Source organism: Mobula hypostoma, chromosome 4 (genome assembly GCF_963921235.1).
Source record: "Mobula hypostoma chromosome 4, sMobHyp1.1, whole genome shotgun sequence".
Classification (NCBI taxonomy): domain Eukaryota; kingdom Metazoa; phylum Chordata; class Chondrichthyes; order Myliobatiformes; family Myliobatidae; genus Mobula; species Mobula hypostoma.
In genome coordinates this window covers 18,684,110-18,705,459 of record NC_086100.1, presented here as the reverse complement: position 1 = coordinate 18,705,459, position 21,350 = coordinate 18,684,110, and the positions used below count along the sequence as shown (strand labels likewise).

Genomic DNA, 21,350 nt, shown 5'->3' with positions numbered 1-21,350 from the left:
AAAAGCACAGAATATAAAAAAAAATACAAGTCTGAAAAAAGTCTATAGTCCAAGTCCATATCCAAAATGCAGAATACCTGGGTAGCGTTCTCCGGGCACAGCAGCAGATCTTTACTTCTCTGTAGTCTCCCCTCTCCATAGCAAAGTGATCCCTCCGCCATCCAAAGGCATTCTCCCCTCTCTGTAGCAGAGCGATCCCACCAGTGATCAAAAGGTATCGTAGCATTTCTACAGGATCCAGAGATTCTTGAATGGAATAGATCATTGGTTAATTAGGAGTCTCTCGTCATGGACACAGGCCCTTCACCCCAAATGTGCCAACCCGACCAAAATTCAAAGTCCAAAGTACGTTTATTATCAAAATATATATATATTATATGACTGAAGTTTGACTCTACAGGCAGCCACACAACAAACCCAATAGAACCCTTTAAAAACTAAAGACAGTCAAGCACCCAGTGTCCAGAGAGAGAGAATAAAACAAATCATACAAGTAATAAAATCAAGCAAACAGCACTCAGAACTGAAGTTCACAAAGCCAGCCATCACTGCAGCCGATCCAGAAGCCCACCAGTTGCAGGCCACAGCCTCAGTCCAGCACAGAGACGAGCAAACCCCACAGAGCAGTGAGCTGATCCGCACCATTCCTCCCTGACCATTTCAGTCTGGCCCGGCACTTAAATCGTGCAAACCTGGGGTCGTTCCTTGCTCACAGCCACTTCGACGCGCCCTCAAGCTCGGGCTCCACCGCTTCTGTTCAGCCAGTGCTCGACCTTTCCAATTTGACTCGGCTCTTAAATCAATCAAACCTCGGACCTTTCCTTAACTTCGCCTCACCTAGGCTCCGCCATATTGAATTGCCTCCAAGTCCACTCCGGCAACTCCAGCAGGGACATGCTGTAACCATCCTGCTTCTCTGAGACCCCAGCCCACTCCACAAAAAGCCAGGTTGTCCAGGCGGTTCAGTTCAGCTTCGACGGGAAAGCTGCAGACCACTGTTTGCAGCAATCATTTACCAGAAAAAGTGTGAATAGCAGTGGCTTTATTTGTTTCACTGGCCAGCAGCAAGTAGCCGCTGAACCTCAGTAGCACCATCTTAAACCGGAAATTTCCATCTATCCCAGTCCCATTTCAACTGTTGACAAAATGTTGGCTGATCGTCAGGTTACTTTCCCTTCTCCCCTTTGAAAAGTGCATATGGGGCTTTTTACATGCTTTGGAATGAGCAGAAAGAGCTTTGGTTTAATGTCATATTTGAAGGAACACTGGGCAACACTGGGAGTGCCAGCCTGGATTTGCAGTGGGACTAGGAACCCACAGCTGTCTATCTCAGAGCAGGCATTGCTACCAACCGAGCCCTGTGTGACTCCAACAATGAAGTGAATACACTGTATTTAAATGGAAAATCCCAAATGAGCCCTTTCCTGCTCGTGACATATGTCCCAGTATAATTAACCTGACACATTAAGATCATATGCTGGTGCACATTAATGCTTGCTATTCACTAGGGAATGATACAGAAAACAGAGAGGGATGGAATCAGATGATAGCTCAATATTTAGCTTAGTTTGTACAGACGACAGATACACATGCACACACACACACACACTCCTTCCCCATTGTTATGTTTGATCTGAACAGCAACTGAACCTCTTGACCATGTCTGTACGCTTTTATGCATTGAGTTGCTGCCACATGATTGCTGATTAGATACTTGCAGCAATAAGCAGGTGTACCTAATAAAGTGGCCACTAGGTTTATGTCACGTCTGCTATATACTGAACATTCACACAAACTTTCCTCTTTACTCCTCCACTTAGAAACAAGGACAAGAAGTCCTTACACCTTCCAATCCAAACTGTGAGCACATGATTCTACCACCACCACTCAAAGTGCTAACCAACAATCTTTGTTAATATATTCAGCTTACGACACAGGCTCACTCACATTCTCCCAGTCTTCAGGCAGTGAAACAATAAACACGCTATCGGTCAGTAGTCACGGCAATAAATCATGGAACACATTTATTTATAGTAACAGCAACAAAAGCTTGCATTATGCAGCACTTTAAACAAACAAGATATCCCAAAGCACCTTACCGAGAAATCAGAGTGATGGATAACAATGGGAAAGACTAGTAGAGATAGTCAGAGAAATTGCAGAATGTTTTATATTTACATGATAAAATAAGTGAATAATTAGAAATACAAATGCGTAAAGGGAAGACTTATTAAAATTTGGTATGGAGATCAATAATTACTTCTGTTTTTAATCATCGTGATAGGTTTATTGGAATTGATTTACGGTCACATGTACCAAGGTGAAGGGTGGTGGGGTGGAGAAATATCTCTACCAAAGGAGGTGTAAGGAGCTGCTTCCCTCTGCTAGCAGGCCACCCTTGGTCATGGTGTAGAATCACTTAGGTTCATGTGAAGCCATGGGAGTAGGTGGTGGATAGCCTTATGAGCATCTGATTATGTGACCACTGACACCAGGCAGACAGTCTGAAGAGTATTGATAACGGCTGGGGTCACTGCTGAGAAGAAGGCAATGGCAAACCACTTCTGTAGGATTTGCCAAGAGCAACCTTGGCCATGGAGAGACCATGACTGCCCATGTCATACAGCATGACACAAAACAAATGAACCAAGTTGCAGTGAAAAGCTTGGTTTGTATATTGTTCATGTGGCCAAGTGGTTAAGGTGTTCGTCTAGTGATTTGGAGGTCGCTAGTTCAAGCCTTGGCTGAGGCAACGTGTGTGTCCTTGAGCAAGGCACTTAACCACACATTGCTCTGCGACGACACCGGTGCCAAGTTGTATGGGTCCTAATGCCCTTCCCTTGGACAACCTCAGTGGTGTGGAGAGGGGAGACTTGCAGCATGGGCAACTGCTGGTCTTCCATACAACCTTGCCCAGGCCTGCGCCCTGGAAATCTTCCAAGGTGCAAATCCATGGTCTCATGAGACTAACGGATGCCTATAATAATAATATTGTTTATACAGATCAAATCATTACACAGTGCATTGTACTAAGATAAGTCAGGACTATAAATGTGGAATAAAACATTAAAGTTACTGAGAAAGTTCAGTGCAAGTCCACGATAAAATGCACAATCATAACGAGATAGGTTGTGATCATAGAAGAGGTCTGTTCAAGAGTGATAACTGTGAGATAGAATTGTCCTTGAGCTCGGTGGCTTGTGCTTTCAGGTATTTTCTGCCCAATGGGAGAGGGTATAATAGAGAATGTAAGGCGTGGGTGGGATCTTTGATTATCAAAACAGCGAGAAGGATTGACAGAGTTCATGGAGTTCTAATTTCCCTGATGTGCTGAGCTGTGTCCACAACGCTCTGCAGTGTCTTACAATCATGTGCAAAACAGTGGCCATACAAAGAGATTTCTAACATACTACACCATGATATACAGAGTGTACAAAAAGTATTCACCCCCTCTTGGAAGTTTTCATGTTTTATTGTTTTACAGCATTGAATCACAGTGGATTTAATTTGCAAACACGAGGAAATCTGCAGATGCTGGAAATTCAAGCGACACACACAAAATGCTGGTGGAACGCAGCAGGCCAAGCAGCATCTCTAGGAAGAGGTACAGTCGACGTTTCGGGCTGAGACCCTTCGTCAAGACTAACTGAAAGAAGAGATAGCAAGAGATTTGGAAGTGGGAGGGAGAGGGGGAGATCTGAAATGATAGGAGAAGACAGGAGGGGGAGGGATGGAACCAAGAGCTGGGCAGTTGATTGGCAAAAGGGATACAAGGCTGGAGAAGGGAGAGGATCATGGGGCGGGAGGCCTAGGGAGAAAGAAAAGGGGAGGGGAGCATCAGAGGAAGATATAGTGAGAGGGACAGAGGGAGAAAAAAGAGAGAGAAAGAAGGGGAGGGGGACCTAAATAAATAAATAAATAAATAAATAAGGGATCGGTTGTGAAGGGGAGGAGGGGCATTAATGGAAGCTAGAGAAGTCAATGTTCATGCCATCAGGTTGGAGGCTACCCAGACGGAATATAAGGTGGTGTTCCTCCAACCTGAGTGTGGTTTCATCTTGACAGTAGAGGAGGCCATGGATGGACATATCAGAACGGAAATGGGATGTGGAATTAAAATGTGTGGCCACTGGGAGATCCTGCTTTCTCTGGCAGACAGAGCGTAGGTGTTCAGTGAAACGGTCTCCCAGTCTGCGTCAGGTTTTGTTTTTTTTAACACTAATCAACAGAAAAAGACTCTCTTATGTCAAAGTGAAAACAGATCTCTACAAAGTGATCAGGGCTGGAAAGGAATGCAGAAGAGGCCAGATAAAAAGGTGAGGGGAGGGGCAGGACGATAGGGTAGAGGTGATAGGTGAAGCCAGGTGGGTGGGAAAGGTAACTGGCTGGAGAGAAAGGAATCTGATAGGAGAAGGGAATCACGGAGGGAGCAGTCCCTGTGGAAAGTGGGGAAGGGGAGTGGTAAAGATTTGTTTGGTGCTAGGATCCCTTTGGAGATGGTGGAAGTTGTGCAGGATGATGTGTTGGTTGAGGAGGTTGAGGATCTCTGTCACTGTTAAGACGGAGGGAAGATGGAGTGAGCACAGATGTGCGGGAAATGAAGGAGATGTGGGTGAAGGCAGCATCAATGGTGGAGGAAGTTGGGGGATAAAGAGTGAAGGAGGAAGCTGGGAGGTTAAAGGTGGAAAAGGTAATGAGCTGCAGAAGAATTAATCTGATAGAGGAGAGTGGATCATTTGGAGAAAGGGATGGAGGAGGGCACAGAGGAAGGTGATAGACAGGTGAGACAAAGAGATAAAAGGCCTGATTGGGGAATAGAAGAAGAGGGAAGGGGGAGGGGATGGATGTGTGGTGGTAATACCCTTAAATGGAAAGGCCTACAAAAGGTAGTGGATACAGCCCAGCCCATCGTGGCTAAAGCTCCCCCCCCACACCACTGAGTACACCTAAACAAAGTGCTGTCGCAGGAAAGCAGCATCCCTCATCGGGGATTCTCACCACACAGGCCATGCTGTCTTCTCACTGCTGCCATCAGCAAGAAGTACAGGGGTCCGAGGATTAATGCTACCGTGTTCAGAATCAGAATCAGGTTTATTATCACCAGCATGTGACATGAAATTTGTTAACTTAGCAGCAGCAGTTCAATGCAATACACAAGAGAGAGAAAAAAATACATAAAATGAAACCTAATAATAAATAAACAAGTAAATCAATTATGTATATTGAATAGATTTTTTAAATGTGCATAAACAGAAATACTGTATATTAAAATAAAAGTGAGGTAGTGTCCAAAGCTTCAATGTCCATTTAGGAATCGGATGGCAGAGGGGAAGAAGCTGTTCCTGAACCGTTGAGTGTGTACCTTCAGGCTTCTGTACCTCCTACCTGATGGTAACTGTGAGAAAAGGGCATGCCCTGGGTGCTGGAGGTCCTTAATAATAAACACTGTCTTTCTGAGACACCGGTCCCTAAAGATGTCCTGGGTACTTTGTAGGCTAGCGCCCAAGATGGAGCTGACTAGATTTACAACCTTCTGCAGCTTCTTTTGGACCTGTGTAGTAGCACTCCTTCCACCCACACCCCACTCTCCCCTACCCCCCCCCCCAATACCAGATAATGATGCAGCCTGTCAGAATGCTCTCCACGGTACAACTATAGAAGTTTTTGAGTGTATTTGTTGACATACCAAATCTCTTCAAACTCCTAATAAAGTATAGCTGCTGTCTTGCCTTCTTTATAACTACATCGATATGTTGGGACCAGGTTAGATCCTCAGAGATCTTGACACCGAGGAACCTGAAGCTGCTCACTCTCTCCACTTCTGATCCCTCTATGAGGATTAGTATGTACTCCTTCGTCTTACCCTTCTTGAAGTCCACAATCAGCTCTTCCGTTTTACTGATGTTGAGTGCCAGGTTGTTGCTGTGGCACCACTCCACTAGTTGGCATATCTCACTCCTGTATGCCCATCACCACCTGAGATTCCACCAACAATGGTTGTATCATCAGCAAATTTATAGGTGGTATTTGAGCTATGCCTAGCCACACAGTCATGTGTATACAGAGAGTAGAGCAGTGGGCTAAGCACACAGCCCTGAGGTGCACCAGTGTTGATCGTCAGCAAGGAGGAGATGTTATCACCAATCTGCACAGGAAGAGTTATTACCCCTCAACCATCAGGCTTTTGAACTAGAGGGGATAACTTCACTCAACTTCACTTGCCCCATCACTGAACTGTTTCCACAACCTATAGACTCACTTTCAAGGATTCTTCATTTCATGTTATTAATATTTATTGCTTATTTATTATTTTTTTCTTTTTATTCTTTTTGTATTTGCATAATTGGTTGGTTATTCATCTTGCTCTTGTATTCTATACCTCTTGAAATAAATGCTAACATGACATTTTCCTTTCTCACCACCAACTCAACCTTCGGGGTGTTCTGCACAAGGATTCCCAAGTCCCTCTGCATCTCAGATGCATGGATTTTCTCCCCGCTTAGAAAATAGTCCACACATTTATTTCTACTACCAAAGTGCATGGCCATGTATTTTCAGGATATATATTATATGCATTTCTCTGACATTAAATGTACCTATTGAACTTGAGGTGAAGGAGCCATTAGGAGGTAGAGACCATAGTATAAGTTTTAATCTACAATTGGAGAGGGAGAAGGGAAGATCAGAAGTGTCAGTGTTACAGTTGAACAAAGGGGACTATGGACCCATGAGGGAGGAGCTGGCCAAAGTTGACTGGAAAGATACCCTAGCAGGGATGACAGTGGAACAACAATGGCAGGTATTTCTGGGAATAACACAGAAGATGCAGGATCAGTTCATTCCAAAGAGGAAGAAAGATTCTAAGGGGAATAAGGGGCGACCGTGGATGACAAGGGAAGTCAAGGACAGTATAAAAATAAAAGAGAGGAAGTATAACATAGCAAAGATGAGTGGGAAGCCAGAAGATTGGGTGACTTTTAAGGAGCAACAGAAGATAACTAAAAAGGCAATATGGGGGAGAAAGATGAGGTACGAAGGTAAGCTAGCGAAGAATATAAAGGAGGATAGTAGAAGCTTCTTTAGGTATGTGAAGAGGAAAAAATTAGCTAAGACCAAAGTTGGGCCCTTGAAGACAGAAACAGGTGAAATTATTATGGGGAACAAGGAAATGGCAGACGAGCTGAACAGGTACTTTGGATCTGTCTTCATTAGGGAAGACACAAACAATCTCCCAGGTGTAATAGTGGCCAGAGGACCTAGCGTAACAGAGGAACTGAAGGAAATTTGCAGTGGGCACAAAATGGTGTTGGGTAAACTGATGGGACTGAAGGCTGATAAATCCCCAGGGCCTGATGGTCTGCATCCCAGGGTACTTAAGGAGGTGGCTCTAGAAATCGTGGACTCATTGGTAATCATTTTCCAATGTTCTATAGATTCAGGGTCAGTTCCTGCGGATTGGAGGGTAGCTAATGTTATCCCACTTTTTAAGAAAGGAGAGAGAGAGAAAACAGGCAATTATAGACCAGTTAGTCTGACATCAGTGGTGGGGAAGATGCTGGAATCAATTATAAAAGATGAAATAGCGGCATATTTGGATAGCAGTGGCAGGATAGGTCTGAGTCAGCATGGACTTACGAAGGGGAAATCATGCTTGACTAATCTTCTGGAATTTTTTGAGGATGTAACTATGAAAATGGACATGGGAAAGCCAGTGGATGTAGTGTACCTGGACTTTCAGAAAGTCTTTGATAAGGTCCCACATAGGAGGTTAGTGTGCAAAATTAGAGCACATGGTATTGGGGGTAGGGTACTGACATGGATAGAAAATTGGTTGGCAGACAGGAAACAAAGAGTAGGGATTAACGTTCCTTTTCATAATGGCAGGCAGTGATTAGTGGAGTACCGCAAGGCTCGGTGCTGGGACAGCAGCTATTTGCAATATACATTAATGATTTAGATGAAGGGATTAAAAGTAACATCAGCAAATTTGCAGATGACACAAAGCTGGGTGGCAGTGTGAAATGTGAGGAGGATGTTATGAGAATGCAGGGTGACCTGGACAGGTTGGGTGAGTGGGCAGATGCATGGCAGATGCAGTTTAATGTGGGTAAATGTGAGATTATCCACTTTGGTGGCAAGAACAGGAAGGCAGATTACTATCTGAATGGTGTCAAATTAGGAAAAGGGGAAGTACGACGAGGTCTAGGTGTCCTTGTTCATCAGTCACTGAAAGTAAGCATGCAGGTACAGCAGGCAGTGAAGAAAGCTAATGGCATGTTGGCCTTCATAACAAGGGGAGTTAAGTATAGGACCAAAGAGGTCCTTCTGCAGTTGTACAGGGCCCTGGTGAGACCACACCTGGAATGTTGTGTACAGTTTTGGTCTCCAAATTTGAGGAAGGACATTCTAGCTATTGAGGGAGTGCAGCGTAGGTTCACGAGGTTAATTCCTGGGATGGCGGGACTGTCATATGTTGAAAGATTGGAGCGACTGGGGTTGTATACACTGGAATTTAGAAGGATGAGAGGGGATCTGATTGAAACTTATAAGATTATTAAGGGATTGGACACGCTAGAGGCAGGAAACATGTTCCCGATGTTGGAGGAGTCCAGAAACAGAGGCCACAGTTTATGAATAAGGGGTAGACAATTTAGAATGGAGTTGAGGAAAAACTTTTTCACACAGAGGGTTGTGGTTCTGTGGAATGCTCTGCCTCAGAAGGCAGTGGAGGCCAATTCTCTGGATTCTTTTAAGAAAGAGTTAGATAGAGCTCTTTAAGATAGCGGAGTCAAAGGATATGGAGAGAAGGTAGGAACTGGATACTGATTGTGGATGATCAGCCATGATCACAGTGAATGGTAGTGCTGGCTTAAAGGGCTGAATGGCCTACTCCTGCACCTATTGTCTATTGTCTATTTATTGAAATTGTGAAACTGATATGTAGAAAGATTAAACTTAGAGCGTAAAAATATTTAAAAGTAAGGAAGATAAATGCAACGTAGCCTTCACTTTGAGAGTCCTGAAGTATAAAAGGAAGGACGTAATGCTGAGGCTTTATAAGGCATTGGTTAAACTTCACGGAGTATTGTGAGCAGTCTTGTGCCCATTATCCAAGGATGTGCGGGCATTCAAAAGGGTCCGGGGAGGTTCATGAGAATGATTCTGGGATGTGAAGAGGATATTTCCTATAGTGGGGGATATTACGACCGGGGGGTACGTCCCTTCAGAACAGAGATGGGGAGGAATTTCTTTAATCAGTTGTTAGTGAATCTGTAGAATTCATTGGCACAGATGGCTGTCTCCACAGTCAATGGGTAAATTTAAAGGAGAGGTTGATAGGTTCTCGATTAGTCAGGGTGCCAAAGGTCATTGAGAGAATGCAGGAGAATGGGGTTGATAGGGATAATAAAGTCAGCCATGGTCAAATGGCAGAGCAGACTTAATGGGCTGAGTGGCCTAATTCTGCTCCTATGTCTTCTGGTCTTAATTATTTCATGAAATTAATGGCGATACGGTGAAGCAGTATTTAGTGTTGTGGCCTCAAGGTTTCAGTTATGTACACTTGATCCAGATCTCTGGTGCTTTCTCTGAAGAGTTTGTATTTCCTCTTTGTGTCTGCATGGACTTCCCAGCGATGATTCAATCCTCCTTCACCCCCCAAAAAACAATGCTTGTATTTTAATTATATTCTGTAAATCGGTTAGTATAAGGGAAGAATAGGGAAGTGTCAGAGCAGAGTTGATGGGAATGAACTCATGAGCACTGCTTCACTATCTCACTCTCCTTTTGCACTAATTGTGCATTTCTTATTGTAACTTATTGTAATATAAATATGTATTTTTTGCAGTGTACTGCTGCCAGACAACAACAAATTTCATGACATAGAAACATAGAAAATAGGTGCAGGAGTAGGCCATTCGGCCCTTTGAGCCTGCACCGCCATTCAGTACGATCATGGCTGATCATCCAACTCAGAACCCTGTACCAGCCTTCCCTCCATACCCCCTGATCCCTTTAGTCACAAGGGCCATATCTAACTCCCTCTTAAATATAGCCAATGAACTGGCCTCAACTGTTTCCTGTGGCAGAGAATTCCACAGATTCACCACTCTCTGTGTGAAGAAGTTTTTCCTAATCTCGGTCCTAAAAGGCTTCCCCTTTATCCTCAAACTGTGACCCCTCGTTCTGGACTTCCCCAACATCGGGAACAATCTTCCTGCATCTAGCCTGTCCAATCCCTTTAGAATTTTATACGTTTCAATAAGATCCCCCCTCAATCTTCTAAATTCCAGTGAGTATAAGCCTAGTCGATTCAGTCTTTCATCATATGAAAGTCCTGCCATCCCAGGAATCAATCTGGTGAACCTTCTTTGTACTCCCTCTATGGCAAGAATGTCTTTCCTCAGATTAGGGGACCAAAACTGCACACACTACTCCAGGTGTGGTCTCACCAAGGCCTTGTACAACTGCAGTAGTACCTCCCTGCTCCTGTACTCGAATCCTCTAGCTATGAATGCCAGCACACCATTCGCCTTTTTCACCGCCTGCTGTACCCGCATGCCCACTTTCAATGACTGGTGTACAATGACACCCAGGTCTCGTTGCACCTCCCCTTTTCCTAATCGGCCACCATTCAGATAATCTGTTTTCCTGTTCTTGCCACCAAAGTGGATAACCTCACATTTATCCATATTAAATTGCATCTGCCATGATTTGCCCACTCACCTAACCTATCCAAGTCACCCTGTATCCTCTTAGCATCCTCCTCACAGCTAACACTGCCGCCCAGCTTCGTGTCATCCGCAAACTTGGAGATGCTGCATTTAATTCCCACATCTAAGTCATTAATATATATTGTAAACAGCTGGGGTCCCAGCACTGAGCCTTGCAGTACCCCACTAGTCACTGCCTGCCATTCTGAAAAGGTCCCGTTTATTCCCACTCTTTGCTTCCTGTCTCTCAGTACACCTGGATACCTGCTCATTAATGCAAATATCTAATCAGCCAATCACGTGGCAGCAACTCAATGAAAACAAGTATACAGACATGCTCAAGAGGTTCAGTTTTTGTTCAGACTAAATATCAAAATGGGGAAGGAATATGATCTAAGTGACTTTGACCATGGAGTGTTTGTTGGTGCAAGACAGGGTCATCTGATTATCTCAGAAACTGCTGATCTCCTGGGATTTTCATGCACAACAGTGTCTGGAGTTTACAGAGAATGCTGTGAAAAACATAAAGCATGAGTGAGCGGCAATTCTGTGGGTGAAAACACCAGGCTAATGAGTGAGGTCAGAGGAGAATGGCCAGATTAGTTCAAACTGACAGGAAGATGGCACAAGTGCCTCTTAAACATTGCAATTTGGGCCACTCCCATCAGCGAGGAGGCTACATAGCATCCACGCCAGGACCACCAGACACAATAGCAGTTACTTTCTCCAAGCAGTAAGGCTGATCAACACCTCCACCACTGCTTTATTATTCAACTCCCACTACTGCCTGTAAGGAGTTTGTACATTCTCCCCGTGACCACATGGATTTCCTCAGGGTGCTCCAGTTTCCTCCCACAGTCCAAAGACGTACTGGTTGGTCAATTAATTAGTCATTATAAATTGCCCTGTGATTAGGGGAGTGCTGGGCGGCACAGTTTGAAGGGCTGGAAGGGCCTATTCCACGCTCTACCTCAATAAAAATAAAAATATTTAAAACTATTTTATTCTCTTTCACATTTGTGTACAGAAATTACATTAAACAACCTTGAACCTTGAATCTTGAATTCTACCCAACTTGACTGCTTCCTCTGGCAGCCCTGATGGTCTTAGTGTCTCCCTAGATCCACTTTTACTGTTAATATAACTCAACATCCTCTTGTGATTATCATTAACTCTGTCGGCCAAATCCATCTTATACCCTTTTTTGTCCTCCTGATTTCCCTCTTCAGCAGGGTCTTAAACTTTTTATTTTCATCGAGCAGTATATTTGTATCCAAACACGAGAAAATCTGCAGATTCTGGAATTCCATGCAACACACATAAAACGCTGGAGGAACTCAGCAGGCCAGGCAGCATCTATGGAAAAGAATAAACAGTCGACGTTTTGGGCCAACACCCTATACAAGACCATAAGACATAGGAGCAGAATCAGGCCATTCGGCCCATCGAGTCTGCTCTGCCATTCAATCATGGGTGATCTTTTTTCCCTCCTCAGCCCCACTTCCTGGCCTTCTCCCCGTAACCTTTGGTGCCGTGTCCAATCAAGAACCCATCAAGCTCTGCCTTAAATACACCCAATGACCTGACCTCTGCAGTTGCCTGCGGCAATAAATTCCACAAATTCACCACCTTCTGGTTAAAGAGATTTTTTGGCATCTCTGTTTTATATGGATGCCCCTCTATCATGTGGCTGTACCCTCTTACCCTAGACTCCCCCACCATGGGAAACATCCTTTCCACATCTGTCTAGGCCTTTCAACATTCGAAAGGTTTCAATGAGATCCCCCTTTATCCTTCTAAGTTCCGGCGAGAACTGACCCAGAGCTATCAAATGTTCATTATATGATAACACTTCCATTCCCAGAATCATCCTTGTGAACTTCCTCTGAACTCTCTCCAATGCCAGCACATCTTTTCTTAGATGAGGAGGCCAGAGCTGTTCACAATACTCAAGGTGAGGCCTCACCAGAGCCTTATAAAGTTTAAGCATCACATCCCTGCTCTTGTATTCTGCAATACCTACATTTTTCAAAATTGCATTTCATTTGCCACTTTCTTGCCCATTCTCCTAATCTGTCTAAGTCCTTCTGCAGCCTATCTGTTACCTCAGCAGGACCTGCCCCTCTACCAATCTTTGTATCATAGTCAAACTTGACCACCTATTCCATCATCTAAATTATTGATATACAGCATAAAAAGAAGCCGTCCCAACATTGACCACTGTGGAACACCACTAGTCACTGGCACCCAACCAGACAAGAATCCTTTTATTCCCACTCACTGCCTCCAACCAATCAGCCAATGCTCTAACCGTGTCAGTAACTTTCCTGTAATACCATGGGCTCTTATCTTGGTGAGAAACCTCATGCGTGGCACCTCGTCAAAGGCCTTATGAAAGTACAAATATATAACATCCACTGCGTCCCCTTTATCTATCCTACTTGTAATCTCCTCAAGGAATTCCAACAGGTATGTCAGGTAAGATTTTCCCTTAAAGAAACCTAGCTGACTTTGTCCTATCTTGTCCTGTTTCACCAAGTACTCCATAACCTCATCTTTAACAATTGACTCGAACATCTTCCCAACCACTGAGGTCAGGCTAACTGGACTATAATTGCCTTTCTGCTGCCTTCCTCCTTTTAAGAAATACTCTGTAACGCTCTGTAAGGGTTTCCTACTAATGTAATTGTTTTTCTGTAAGGTTTTACTCCTAATGTAATGGTTTTGCTGTAGCAGCAGTGTTTGGGTTATGACTAGAGATAACAGGGGCTTTGGAATGTGTGCCATCCAGTGAGAGGCACGTTGTTTCATTCTTGTGGGTCTGACAGAAGGGAATTTGCAGGCTTTTGTTTGGTGGGAGATGGAGAGAGAAGATGTCAGAACAGGGAAGTCATAGACTGCAGAACGGAGTTGACTTGGAATGGGGTGGGAGTTGTTGACACCCGGGGGGGAATCGATGGAGAACAAACAGATGGGAAAACAGTGACCTCCAACGTTGCACGTTAGACTGTCTCATGAGAATGGGCCCTTTTCTTTTTTGTTTTCTTTACTAATCCTATAGACAAATTAAAAATTATAAAGCTCAATCATTCAATTGCACATTGTATACTGTTTGTTATTTCGTGCCACTGATTTGCAACAGGGGAACACATCACGCAGCACCCACCCAAACAAGATTTCTCAAGTTTGGCTGGGCCAGAGGCTGTCTCCCCCAAGAGTGAGCCGCTAGCCGAACCTGAGGGTTACACTTAAAAGAGTGGAGTGACATTTGCAATATTCCAGTCCTCTAGCACCATTCCAGAGTCCAATGATTTTTGAAATATCATTACTAATGCCTCCACAATCTCTACTGCCACCTCCTTCAGAACCATAGGGTGCAGTTCATCAGGTCCGTGTGACTTAGGTACCCTGAGCTCTTTCAGCTTTTTGACCATCTTCTCCCTTGTAATAGTATACTACACTCACTTCTCTTCCCTCGCACCCTTCAATATCTGCCACACTGCTAGTGTCTTCCACAGTGAAGACTGATGCAAAATACTCATTTAGTTCATCTGCCGTCTCCTTGTTCCCCATTATTATTTCTCTGACCTCACATCTCTTTTATTTTTTACATACTTGAAAAAGCTTTTACTATCTACCTTGATATTGTTTGCTAGCTTGCTTTCATATTTCATCTTTTCCCTCCAAATGATTCTTTTAGTTACTTTCTGTAGATTTTTAAAAACTTCCCAGTCCTCTATCTTACCACTAATTTTTGCATTATTGTATGTCCTCTCTTTTGCTTTACATTCACTTTGACTTCCCTTGTCAGCCACAGTTTACTATTTTGCCATTTGAGTATTTCTTTGTTTTTGGAATACATCTATCTGGCACCTTCCTCATTTTTCTCAGCAACTCGTGCCATTGCTGCTCTGCTGTCATCCCTGGCAGTATCTCCTTTCAATTTACTTTGGCCAACTCCTCTCAAACCCCTGTAATTTCCTTTACTCCACTGAAATACTTCTACTTCAGACATAACTTTCTCCCCATCAGATTTCAAGTTGAACTCAATCATATTGTGATCACAGCCTCCTAAGAGTTCTTTTACCTTAAGCTCCCTAATCACCTCTGGTTCATTATATAACACCCAATCCAGTATAGCTGATCTCCTTGTAGGCTCAACAACAAACTACTGTAAAAAGCCATCTCATATGCGTTCAACAAACTCACTCTCCTGAGATCTGTTACCATCCTGATTTTCCCAATTGACCTGCATGTTGAAATCTCCCATGACTATGATAACATTGCCCTTTTGATGTGCCTTTTCTATTTTCCATTGTAATCCCAGCTACTGTTGCGAGCCCTGTATATAACTGCCATCCTTTCACCCTTTCAGTTTCTTAATTAAACCCACAAGGATTCAACATCTTCTGATCCAGTGTCACATCTTTCTACTGATTTGATGCCATTCTTTACCAGCAGAGCCAAGCCGCCCCCTCTACCTACCTTCCTATCCCTCTGATACAACATGTAACCTTGTACATTCAGCTCCCAACAACAACCATCCTTCAACCATTCGTCAGTCCTTAAGAAGGGTCTCGGCCCGAAACGGCAACTGGTTACGCTTTTCCATAGATGCTGCCTGGCCTGCTGAGTTCCTCCAGCATTTGTGTGTGTTACTGAGAATAACACAGTCCACTGATTTCCCCATGTGCCAATGTAGGGTGAGGAGCTTTGTAATTTGTGATACATAAAGCTCCAACAATCTGTCATCCGATTGTTTGGAAATCCCAGTGATTCCGCGCTGGCTCACTACTAGTCCAAAGGGCGCATGGAGTGTCGATTGAGTGTGCACTGGAGCTGGAGTCTAGACAGTAGTTTGAGTATGGAGGTGAATTGATAGAATATTGGCTAACAGGTAGGAGACTAAGAGTGGGAATAAAGGGGGTCCTTTCTTGTTGGCTTGCAGTGCCTAGTGGTGTTCTGTAGGGGTTGGCGTTAGGGCCACTTCTTTTCATACCACAGTATATGTCAGTGATTCGGATGAAGGAATTGATGCCTTAGTGGCCAAGTTAGAGGACATTACAAAGGCAGGGAAGGTAGTATTGAGGAAGCAAGGAGTCTGCAGAAGGACTTAGACAGAAACATAGACAAACCTACAGTACAATACTGGCCCTTCGGCCCACATAGTTGTGCCGAACATGTCCCTACCTTAGAAATTACTAGGGTTACCTATAGCTCTCTATTTTTCTAATCTCCATGTACCTATCCAAAAGTCTCTTAAAAGACCCTATCGTATCCACCTCCACCACCGTTGTTGGCAGCCCATTCCATGCACTCACCACTCTCTGCACAAACAACTTACCCCAGACATCTCCTCTGTACCTATTCCCCAGCACCTTAAACCTGTGTCCTCTTGTGGCAGCCATTTCAGCCTTGGGAAAAAGCCTCTGACTATCCATACGATCAATGCCTCTCATCATCTTATACACCTCTATCAGGTCACCTCTCATCCTCCGTTGCTCCAAGGAGAAAAGGCCGAGTTCACTCAACCTGTTTTCATAAGTGTAACACTTAGCTCTAAGAACCCACGTTCATCTAGGGGAAACCACCATATGCCCGCCAAACTGTGTCGCACGTTTGCGTAGATGCTGTGTAATGCACCACGGTACAACTCACAACATAAAATATCAGGCAGTACACAATATATGTTTAAACAATTACACTTTATAAATTTTACTTTGGCTATGGGGTTAGTAGAGAAACAAAAATATAAAATAAAAAGGCACCAAGAATAGGTATTATACAGTTCATGCACAACGTTGGAGCTCATGCAACATCCCCAATCCACCATTCGATTTCCTCCGAACTCCACGACCCTCGGACTGGGACCAACCACGGTGGTCTACCAGTGCGCTTCCTGCACGTCCTTCCTCTTCACCTCTCCTCACACCGAATACCTGCACACTCACTCCGGTTCCCACACATACAGATAGAATAACATGACTCCCATTGGTTAGTTCCTCATTATCTCTAGTTAGAACCCAAACATTTCAGCTACAAAGAACATTACCTCATCAGTTAACATTACAGAGAAGCCATTTCATTATAACACTACAGAGAAGCCATTTTATTATTAGCAATTAACAGTTACCATTACAGTTAATATTACTGAGAACCCTACATAAGGCATGCTCCCCAATACAGGCAACGTCCTTGTAAATCTCCTCTGCAACCTTTCCATGGTTTCCACATCCTTCCTGTAGCAAGGTGACCAGAACTGGACTCCAAGTGGGGTCTGACCAGGGTCCTATGTAGCTGCAACATTACCCCTTGGCTCCTAAATTCAATTCCACTATTGATGAAGGCCAATACATCGTATGCCTTCCTAACCACAGAGTCAATCTGTGCAGCTACTTTAAGCGTCCTATGGACTTGGACTCCAAGATCCCTCTGATCCTCCAAACTGCCAAAAATCTTACCATTAATACTATATTCTGCCATCATATTTGACCTACCAAAATGAACCACTTCACACTTATCTGGGTTGAACTCCATCTGCCACTTCTCAGCCCAGTTTTGCATCCTGTTGATGTCCCGCTGTAACCTCTGACAGCCCTCCACATCATCCACAACACTCTCAACACCCCAACAGATTAGGAAAAGGGACAAAAAATGGCAAAAGGAATATAGTGTCGGGAAGTGTATGGTCATGTACTTTGGTGGAAGGATTAAAGGCATGGACAATTTACTAAACAGGGAACAAATGTAGAAATCAAAAGGACAGGATTCCCTAAAGTTTAACTTGCAGGTTGAGTTGGTGGTAAGGAAGTACAATTTCAGAATTCATTTTGAGGGGATTAGAATGTAAATGCAAGTATGTATTGGTCAGACCACATTTGGAGTATTGAATGCAATTTTGGGCCCCTTATCCGGTGTTCAGCGACGTCTGCCTGGATTTCTCACTACTACCGTCTGGTGTGACGTTTGGGAGTGTCGGGTCCGCACTGCCGGTTCGGGAGTGACGGGTCCACACTGCCGGTTCGGGAGTGACGTGTCCACACTGCCGGTTCGGGAGTGACGGGTCCACACTGCCGGTACGGGAGTGACGGGTCCACACTGCCGGTTCGAGAGTTTGGGGTCCACACTGCCGGTTCGAGAGTTTGGGGTCCACACTGCCGGTTCGGGGGTTTCGGGTCCACACTGCCGGTTCGGGAGTGACGGGTCCACACTGCCGGTTCGGGAGTTTCGGGTCCACCCTGCCGGTTCGGGAGTTTGGGGTCCACACTGCCGGTTCGGGAGTGACGGGTCCACACTGCCGGTTCGGGAGTTTGGGGTCCACACTGCCGGTTCGGGAGTGATGGCTTCACACTGCCGTTTCGGGAGTTTCGGGTCCACACTGCCAGTTCGGGAGTTTTGGGTCCACACTGCCGGTTCGGGAGTGACGGGTCCACACTGCCGGTTCGGGAGTGACGGGTCCACGCTGCCGGTTCGGGAGTGACGGGTCCACCCTGCCGGTTCGGGAGTTTGGGGTCCACCCTGCCGGTTCGGGAGTTTGGGGTCCACGCTGCCGGTTCGGGAGTTTGGGGTCCACACTGCCGGTTCGGGAGTGATGGGTCCACGCTGCCGGTTCGGGAGTGACGGGTCCACACTGCCGGTTCGGGAGTGACGGGTCCACACTGCCGGTTCGGGAGTGACGGGTCCACACTGCCGGTTCGGGCGTTTCGGGTCCACCCTGCCGGTTCGGGAGTGACGGGTCCACACTGCCGGTTCGGGAGTGATGGGTCCACACTGCCGGTTCGGGAGTGACGGGTCCACACTGCCGGTTCAGGAGTGACGGGTCCACGCTGCCGGTTCGGGAGTTTCGGGTCCACACTGCCGGTTCGGGAGTGACGGGTCCACACTGCCGGTTCGGGAGTGACGGGTCCACACTGCCGGTTCGGGAGTTTGGGGTCCACACTGCCGGTTCGGGAGTGACGGGTCCACGCTGCCGGTTCGGGAGTTTGGGGTCCACACTGCCGGTTCGGGAGTGACGGGTCCACACTGCCGGTTCGGGAGTGACGGGTCCACACTGCCGGTTCGGGAGTGACGGGTCCACACTGCCGGTTCGGGAGTGACGGGTCCACCCTGCCAGTTCAGGAGTTTTGAGTCCACACTGCTGGTTCGGGAGATTCAGGTTCACACTGCCGGTTTGGGAGTGACGGGTCCACACTGCCGGTTCGGGAGTGACGGGTCCACACTGCCGGTTCGGGAGTGACGGGTCCACACTGCCGGTTCGGGAGTTTGGGGTCCACACTGCCGGTTCGGGAGTGACGGGTCCACGCTGCCGGTTCGGGAGTTTGGGGTCCACACTGCCGGTTCGGGAGTGACGGGTCCACACTGCCGGTTCGGGAGTGACGGGTCCACACTGCCGGTTCGGGAGTGACGGGTCCACACTGCCGGTTCGGGAGTGATGGGTCCACACTGCCGGTTCGGGAGTTTGGGGTCCACGCTGCCGGTTCAGGAGTGACGGGTCCACACTGCCGGTTCGGGAGTTTCGGGTCCACCCTGCCGGTTCGGGAGTGACGGGTCCACACTGCCGGTTCAGGAGTGACGGGTCCACACTGCCAGTTCAGGAGTTTTGAGTCCACACTGCCGGTTCGGGAGATTCAGGTTCACACTGCCGGTTTGGGAGTGACGGGTCCACACTGCCGGTTCGGGAGTGATGGGTCCACACTGCCGGTTCGGGAGTGACGGGTCCACACTGCCGGTTCGGGAGTGACGGGTCCACACTGCCGGTTCGGGAGTTTGGGGTCCACACTGCCGGTTCGGGAGTTTGGGGTCCACACTGCCGGTTCGGGAGTGACGGGTCCACACTGCCGGTTCGGGAGTGACGGGTCCACCCTGCCGGTTCGGGAGTGACGGGTCCACCCTGCCGGTTCGGGAGTTTGGGGTCCACCCTGCCGGTTCGGGAGTTTCGGGTCCACACTGCCGGTTCAGGAGTGACGGGTCCACACTGCCGGTTCGGGAGTGATGGGTCCACACTGCCGGTTCGGGAGTGACGGGTCCACACTGCCGGTTCGGGAGTTTGGGGTCCACACTGCCGGTTCGGGAGTGACGGGTCCACACTGCCGGTTCGGGAGTTTCGGGTCCACCCTGCCGGTTCGGGAGTGACGGGTCCACACTGCCGGTTCGGGAGTGACGGGTCCACACTGCCGGTTCGGGAGTTTTGGGTCCACACTGCCGGTTCGGGAGTGACGGGTCCACACTGCCGGTTCGGGAGTGACGGGTCCACACTGCCGGTTCGGGAGTGACGGGTCCACACTGCCGGTTCGGGAGTGACGGGTCCACACTGCCGGTTCGGGAGTGACGGGTCCACACTGCCGGTTCGGGAGTGACGGGTCCACACTGCCGGTTCGGGAGTGACGGGTCCACACTGCCGGTTCGGGAGTTTGGGGTCCACACTGCCGGTTCGGGAGTGACGGGTCCACACTGCCGGTTCGGGAGTGACGGGTCCACACTGCCGGTTCGGGAGTGACGGGTCCACACTGCCGGTTCGGGAGTGACGGGTCCACACTGCCGGTTCGGGAGTTTGAGGTCCACCCTGCCGGTTCGGGAGTTACGGGTCCACACTGCCGGTTCGGGAGTGACGGGTCCACACTGCCGGTTCGGGAGTGACGGGTCCACACTGCCGGTTCGGGAGTGACGGGTCCACACTGCCGGTTTGGGAGTGACGGGTCCACACTGCCGGTTCGGGAGTGACGGGTCCACACTGCCGGTTCGGGAGTGACGGGTCCACACTGCCGGTTCGGGAGTGACGGGTCCACACTGCCGGTTCGGGAGTTTGGGGTCCACGCTGCCGGTTCGGGAGTTTAGGGTCCACGCTGCCGGTTCGGGAGTTTCAGGTCCACACTGCCGGTTCGGGAGTGACGGGTCCACACTGCCGGTTCGGGAGTGATGGGTCCACACTGCCGGTTGGGGAGTGACGGGTCCACACTGCCGGTTCGGGAGTTTGGGGTCCACACTGCCGGTTCGGGAGTGACGGGTCCACACTGCCGGTTCGGGAGTTTGGGGTCCACGCTGCCGGTTCGGGAGTGACAGGTCCACACTGCCAGTTCAGGAGTGACGGGTCCACGCTGCCGGTTCGGGAGTGACGGGTCCACACTGCCGGTTCGGGAGTGATGGGTCCACACTGCCGGTTCGGGAGTGACGGGTCCACACTGCCGGTTCGGGAGTGACGGGTCCACACTGCCGGTTCGGGAGTGACGGGTCCACACTGCCGGTTCGGGAGTGACGGGTCCACACTGCCGGTTCGGGAGTGATGGGTCCACACTGCCGGTTGGGGAGTGACGGGTCCACACTGCCGGTTCGGGAGTTTGGGGTCCACACTGCCGGTTCGGGAGTGACGGGTCTACACTGCCGGTTCGGGAGTGACGGGTCCACCCTGCTGGTTCGGGAGTGACGGGTCCACCCTACCGGTTTGGGAGTTTGAGGTCCACCCTGCCGGTTCGAGAGTTACGGGTCCACACTGTGGGGTTCGGGAGTGACGGGTCTACACTGCCGGTTCGGGAGTGACGGGTCCACACTGCCGGTTTGGGAGTGACGGGTCCACGCTGCCGGTTCGGGCGTTTCGGGTTCACCCTGCCGGTTCTGGAGTGACGGGTCCATGCTGCCGGTTCG

General features: G+C 47.7%; 1 long non-coding RNA gene across 1 annotated transcript in view; it reads left to right on the top strand.

Annotated features, from left to right (window-relative positions):
• Positions 1-3,655, top strand: part of LOC134344734 (uncharacterized) — a 71,263-nt gene extending 67,608 nt beyond the window's left edge. Inside the window, exon 4 of the long non-coding RNA XR_010017506.1 lies at positions 3,485-3,655. This is a non-coding gene — a long non-coding RNA (uncharacterized LOC134344734). The remainder of the gene's footprint in view (positions 1-3,484) is intronic.
• Positions 3,656-21,350: the final 17,695 nt, after the last annotated feature.